Below are 7,525 nucleotides of genomic sequence, written 5' to 3'. Positions count from 1 at the left end.
TCAAAGTAGTCTAGACACATGCATCTCACCTTCCTAGAAGTAATGGCACCTCTTTCAGTATTTTGCATCCCCACCTCTGCATCAGTAGGACTAGCTGGTAGAATTAGGGTTTGCTAGGGTTTTCATTTCTTGTTGGCTTTCAGTTTCTCCCTGCAGTAGGTTAATTCCCTTTGAGATAGCTTTCATTCATCGGTTAAAAATCTTCTTCTGAGAACTCATAGAAGTTGGCTTGAGCCCTAGCGGACTTGTGCCAGCTGACCAAGTGACAGCTGCGACAAGAGCTAGTACTTGTGCATACAGCACCGTCGCTTCCAAGTTTGTTACGAACTACCGGGTTGATAAAATTAGAGAAGGAAGCTCCAAGAGTCGTAGCATTATTGCTACAATACTGGAGCCCACCACATGTACACAGAGATCTATGAAATTTTCTCCGCATCTTCTCCTACCGAGCTATACGAGTGGATCGCGAAGCTAACAAATAGCCAACGAATATGCAAGCTCGACAGACATATTGTGTGGACTCTAGAATTGGTGTGCAGATTGGAAGCATCAGAGGATAAGATCACGCATGCTGTTGATCACTAGCTCGATCGAATTATAGGAGGATTCGTTACTGAGTTCACGGTAGATACTTCAACCAGCTACAGTGAGGCAGAGTGACACTTCCTCAAACTACCGCAAGGTAAGTACGTTAGGTATTTGAACACTTAGATTAAGATGCTACTGTGTGAAAAGTGGGTTATGCAAATACATTGATGTTTGGGGCTATGCAGAGTGGGATAATTTACAGAAACGAAGGTAGTACAGAACTAGAAACTAGCCCTTTGATTTCACCTTTGTGAGGAGACGAGGAAGAGTTCGCAAAGGTCTCACCAAGAAGTGTGATCAATTTGATAAGGCATAGAATTCCATGCATACCACCCCCACCCACACCACCGCCAATTTCATCGTATTCACCACCATCTTCGCCCATACCACCTCCGCCACCACTGCAAGTTAATATGGCAAGCACGATAAAGTTGCCAATGTTCAAGGGAGTAGGAAATGAAGATCCGGAGCAATTTTGGTTCGTGATAAAAGCTATATGGTAAGCGCAGGGCGTTATGGATGACAATATAAAGAAGACAACATTAGTCGGCACTCTGAAGGATCATGCATTAACCTGGTACATTAAGCATTTCAATGACAATCCAAATGCGGGGATCACGGATATCCAAACTCTGCCAAATAGAGAATTTAGCAGACCAAAGTCAGAGGCGCAATCGATCGTTGGGTTCAAGGAGATAATGATGCTACTTGGCGAGACTCCTTAGGATTTGGATGAGAGACTGAAGTGTATAATTAGTAAAGGTAATGTGACTTTGGCGAATGGACAACATCGCGAATGGTTTGTAGCATCGTTAACACCGCATTTAAGGAATGCACTGTCACAACTGAGGCTAACAGCTCAGGTCGAAGCCTTCGATATTGTGATGATACTACATGAGACCTCGATACAATATCCTAACCCAAGAGTTCAGCAGATTCGCGTGCAGTTGAAAAAATTGTGCCTTGAGATGTAGAGTCTGAAATAGGACAAGATAGCTCACCCAGAGGTGCGCGTCAAAGTATGGTGTGTTAAATGTAAGGGTTAGGGTCATGACAAGGACCACTGCCCAGTGTTCTCGGATTACCTCACGGGAGGAGGACCAATGCTGTTGAGACCAGAGGCACAAGTAGGACCTAGCGTGGTGCCTGCTTTGTGGTGCACGATTTGTCAAATAGGAGGAACGCATGCTACGGACAACTACGATCTGCTGTAGAAGTACACACAAAATTCACAACAGTTGTTCTGTAATTTCTATAGACCAGTGGGACATGATGAGTGCACCTGCAGAAGCTATGAACTGATGATGGATAGGACTCCCACCTACAGAGTTCAGGCCGAAATGCAGCCCCCTGACTAGAACTTAGGGATGACGCGAACTGGATTTCAGGGGCGTGGACGAGGCTGAGGTGGAGGAGGTCCCGGAAGAGGTCGTGGACAACTGATATGTTACAATTACGGAGTGCCAGGACATTATGCCCACGATTATATGAATCCAACGTGTTCATCATGCTTGTATTATACGTTGTTTGATCATGAGACGGAGGATTTTCCCACACTGATAGCGAGGCTGCGTGATAAGGGAGCACTCCAACCTCCCCCGACTCAGAGCCTGCAAATGATGAGGTCTGAGCCATGCGAGGAAGACCATAATGTGAATATTGTGCTCCGAAGTGGAATTACAATAGGGGATGATAAAGGCAAGCAACCTGAAGAGAGTAATTAGGTTCGCAAGGCTCCAAAAAAAGAACAAAAGTTTGATTTGGAGCATGCTAAGGAAACCTTCATGGAAGCAAAGAAGAGCTTCGCTGATGCCTCCACTTCAGGAAGAAAAGACATACCAGAGCTGGAAATGGATCCATCGATGCTCACAACGTTGCTGGAAACATGCATGAAGCTACTGCATGACATCACGGATTTAAAGGGACTGCAGGAACTCATAAATAGATGTGCTCGGACCACAACAGGAGAACCGCGCGTAGTCCGGAAGATTGGAAAGCACACGATGAGGAAGGGAAAAGAGATGAGATTGACTGTGCAGATTGGGGAATATGAGATGGACCAAGTGATTCTTGACCTAGGATCAGACACGAATGTTCTACTAAAGCAGACATGGGAGTGCATGGGAAGGCGTACGTTGCAATGGTGTCCTATCCAACTGTGAATGGAAAACCAACAAAATATCCTACCAATGGGAAGATTGCAGGGGATCACCATGGATATCGAAGGAGCGAGCGTGTTGGCAGATTTTGAAGTGATAAAGATTGTTGATGATACCAATCCATACCCTACACTATTACGGATATATTGGGCCATTGACATGAATGGGGTGATAAACCTAAAGAAGCGCAATATGATTTTTGAGAAAAATTCTCTGCGCGTAGTCGTACTGTTGGACCCTGCAGAAGGATTGCACTACACGGAGCGAGTGCATGACTATGAAAGTGATGACGACTTGGACTTCATCTACAAGATAAATGCGCATGAGCAAGATTGGGTGAATCCCACCGTGGATGGACAAATTTCATGGGACAGCGAAAGCCCCTGTACATTGGATTCTGACGAGGAGATAAAGCGATGGAAAAACTGGTTATGCGAGGTAACCACGCTAAACTGTGACATGATGACGAGATCAGTGCGTTGCGTATCAACAAAGGTAAGGGATCTGCCTACATATGATGGGTTGAGTGAGGTAGATGACTTCCTGAACAGATTCGAAGGGGAGGTGCCGGAACAACAACGTTTTGAGGCTTTGAAATGGGTATTGCGCACTATGCCGGCGAAGTGGTGAGGGATGCACCAAGGAAGCTTTGAGGACTGGTGCAAATGCAAGAGGATGATGCGAATGTGGTTTGGGAAACCTCAGATGCAACTGAAGGACAAGTATGACAGACAGGATGATTCGTGTGTGCACCTCACCAAATGGAAAAAGGTGTATGGGGAAGAGCCACAACCTCAGTGGGTACACCTTTTCTGTCATACACTAGATGTTATCCCCATGAATTGGTATATAGAGACGGAACTTCGCCATGGGACGAATGAATGGGATATCTTGTGCGAAGGGTTCCTATTAACCTTCACGTTTGAGGATCGTTGGTGGGATACTATTGATGATGCGCTACAAGTAGTAAAAACAACTATCTTTAAAATACCCCAGGAGCCAATAGAATTTATTCAGCTTGAATGGGCGACCCAGCTGAGCTGCACGCTGGAGTGTTACAACATAAATACTAAAGAAGATGAAGAGGATCCTTGAAAAGTTAACACTCCAGAAACTGAAGGCTATTGCGAGGTTAAGGAGCCATTGATTGAAGACAATGACATATGTTTAGTCAATTTAGTATGTCCTAAATTGCTACATAAGTTATCAATCCGAGAGTCGTAAGTTGATGAAGTGTAGTGCACTGTAAGTGCTAGACAACCCTTTTCTTACCTTACTATTTTCAGTTTTATTTTGTTTTGGGGTTTTGTTCTGTTGGTCTCCTAAAGTGGTTTAATGCAATGGAAATCCTAATCTGCTGTTAAAGAAAATTTTTAAGAATACTTTTGAAGGATCAAGTGTGGATGTAGAGTTGAAGACAAGGCTTATCCTCTTGCTTCTTGTGATAATTTCCAAACTTTGAACTTAGGAGATCTTAAACATGTTGTCTACAAAATCAGAACATGAATGGGAGTGTGAATATGCAGCTATATAAACCAAACTAAAAATGAAGTACTGAAAATGAGATTACTATCTCTGCTGTTCATCATACTTGCAAAATTGAAATCTAATAAATTGCTACATCTTAAACCAAAAAGTAAAGAAACTGGAAACTAATGAATAGTCAATGATTTCATCCATAATCACAACATTTCGCCAATTAACTTCTAAAACGGGGTTAAGCTAAAAGCTCCAGAAATATCATCACATGGCATGAAAGAAATGACATCTAAATTATCTAATTGCACACTAATGAAAGCAAAGCCATTTACTTCATCTATAATCACAATATTTTTCCAATTAACTTCTAAAACAGGGTTAAGCTAAAGGCTTCGGAAATATCATCATATAGCATGAAAGAACTGACATCTAAATTATCTAATTGCACACTAATGAAAGAAAATCCAATTACTTCATCTATAATCACAATATTTTGCCAATTAACTTCTAAAACGGGGTTAAGCTAAACGCTCTGAAAATATCATCATATAGCATGAAAGAACTGACATCTAAACTATCTTGAACAGTAAACAAATCTCACAAAGTAGAAGCATAAACAACTCAAATTGAAAACTGAGTTTCAACAGAGGAAGTAAGTCTCATTAACACCACTTGATGCAAAAATTACACTAATAAGCTCAAGCATAACTAGACTTAAAGACCTATTTTGAAATGCACATATGAATGTTAGTAAGAAATATGACAAGCTGCAAAAACATATACAAGGTTAGAATGATTAAGACCATAAGAAAAACATGAGAAATATACAATTCGAATGAGAAAAAATATACATGAAAACTATAAAAAAACAAAAGAAGGACCTCAGCTACACAGGGGCCCTTTGCACAACTTTGGACTAGCACGTTGTTACTTCAAAACATGCTCAAACAGCCATGTGAAAAACAGAGTTTTGTATTATGAAACAGAGTAATATGTCTCTCGGTTACAGAACAACAAAATAACACTATAACAACAATATTAAGAACATCCTATCTACGTTGCAAACACTTATATTTATAGAGAAAATGGATAACTATACCTTAGAGGAATTTCTTCAATGATAGACATGTGAACAGGTCAAAATCTGAGGATTCAGCCTCTCAGTTTCCATGAGCAATAAATCTATGTGAGGTGGATGTTGGATTACGTTATGTAGATGGCATGCAGGTGGCAAAAATGGGTCCATGAGCTCAGGAATGGCTTCGGGCTTCTTTTATGTGCAAGAACAGAGTTCTAGTTGGCATAGAACTCTTTGTTGACCTTCCTTTGACCGAGACCTTTCCATCCGAATCTGGCTAAGTAAATAGGACCTCATCCACATGTGGACAATTCCTAAGCTGCCCATGTGTCTCATTCCTCCTCCTGACACCTGTAACCTATAAAACAATGGAAATGGCTGCAGAATTGCCAGTTAGCTGCGAAAAGTGGATACATTCTGTAGCTAATAAACAAAACCTAGATCAAATAGCACACACAATGATATAATTTGAAAATCACTCAAATACTCCTGAAATCAACATGTAACAACTTTTGATAGCTTAGGATGCACTAACATGGAAAAATAGAAGAGAAATGGCTTAAGAGAATTCTTGGAAGGGAGGTAGTTTTGGGGCTCAACATACCCCCACTGTGAAGATGTTGCATGTCCTCATGCAACCAAAATTGTAACTATCCTCCCTTCAATGCATCTGCTCTGAAACTTATGCTAAGAAATCCAACCTCTTATTCTTCTTTCTTGTTGTCACTGTCATTCTAGGCTTCATCGTAAGACATTTGTACTTGAGATTGATGAGGGTTCTACTCAACCTCCTATTCTTCTTCTTTAGTTTTCTATTTTTCTTATGCCATAATCCTAAACATAGCATGGTATTGTCATGGATAACTTTGTCCAATTTGTTTTTCTCTTTTAAGGTTTCATTCTCCCTTTGGATATGTCCGTTTAAGACTTCCAGCTCGTAAATTTCTTACTTCAATGACTGAATCAAAGTTTCCTGAGTTGTACTTGGCTGATTGGATGAAGTTCCTTGTTCTACTATAGTTTTTTGCCCTTCCAATGATTCAATGAAATCATACATCTGCTGCTGGGATTGATCAACTTTCGGAGTTGTTTTCCTTGGACTAGTTTCAAATCTAACTGAGGAGAAAGAGAATACTATGGAATTTTATCAGGTGGAGTGTTTTCTGGTGACTGATCTGGAGTTTGACCTCCCAGGTCTATGAATTGAGCTCCTTCAATTTGTGTTTTCTTCAATTTGCCCTTTAATCTATAGCTTCTTCTTATACCTTATGAGCTTATGTCTCCCTTTTCTATGATATGTTTCTCCTTTCCTTTTTGTTTTGCTTTAGTTGAATGTTCTTTAAGATGAAATAATCTTTCAGAAAGCACTCTCTCTTCCTTTGAAGAAGGTTCAGGAGTCTGGTAAATGTCTTCAATTTTCCTCTTTCCTTTCTATTTTGCTTGTTTTCTAATTTCAGTTAATGTCTCAGAAGGCAATTCTTTTTCACTGTTTTCCTTGGTCACACTAGTAGGAGTACCTTGGATTGTTAAAGTTGTTCTTTTCCTCCTACTTCTCTTTGTTGAACTCCCCTCAGGGACTTCAGGAGGGTCTTGGAAGAAGTTCCTAACTAGGTATTTTTCCCATGTATCTTCCCTTTTTTTCAAATGATTTTCAACCAAGATATTGATAAGGCCATGATGGTAGAGATGAGGTTCCACATCATCTATATTCTTTTGCACAGTAGTAAACATTTTTCTCAAACTATTCGACAAGAAGTAAGGGAGGTTGATAGTTTAATTCCCCAAGAAATTCATTAATAATCTGATATGATACATATACATGGAGCCATACCTGCGCTCACATGTAATTAATTTCTGAATGATTAAAAGCATACTAGTCCACTTATATTTTAAGGTTGAAACAAGAATCCCTCATTTAAAGATTGATATGTCCATATCTGAATTACGAAGAATGACCCTCCAGACTTTTTCATCAAAATCCTTGTTCTTAAACCATCTCTCTCCTTCTTGTGGAAGCTCTGTTGCTGCTACAATTGATGATTCTATCACTGGAAATTTGATGTCTCCAATTTCAACTTCTGCACCACTGAAAGATCTTGCAAACATTTTTGTAACCTCCTTCTGATGACCCTTGAACTTCTTAATGAACTACAACCATCCTGCCTTCTTTAATGTGCTATTAAGCTGCGGGTATCCTTCCATGAATTTAAATCCTTCGGGC

Source organism: Pinus tabuliformis, chromosome Q, assembly GCF_031772625.1.
Source record: "Pinus tabuliformis cultivar Carrire ecotype Pingquan chromosome Q, CPIR1, whole genome shotgun sequence".
NCBI lineage: Eukaryota > Viridiplantae > Streptophyta > Pinopsida > Pinales > Pinaceae > Pinus > Pinus tabuliformis.
Note: the sequence above shows the minus strand (reverse complement) of the source record.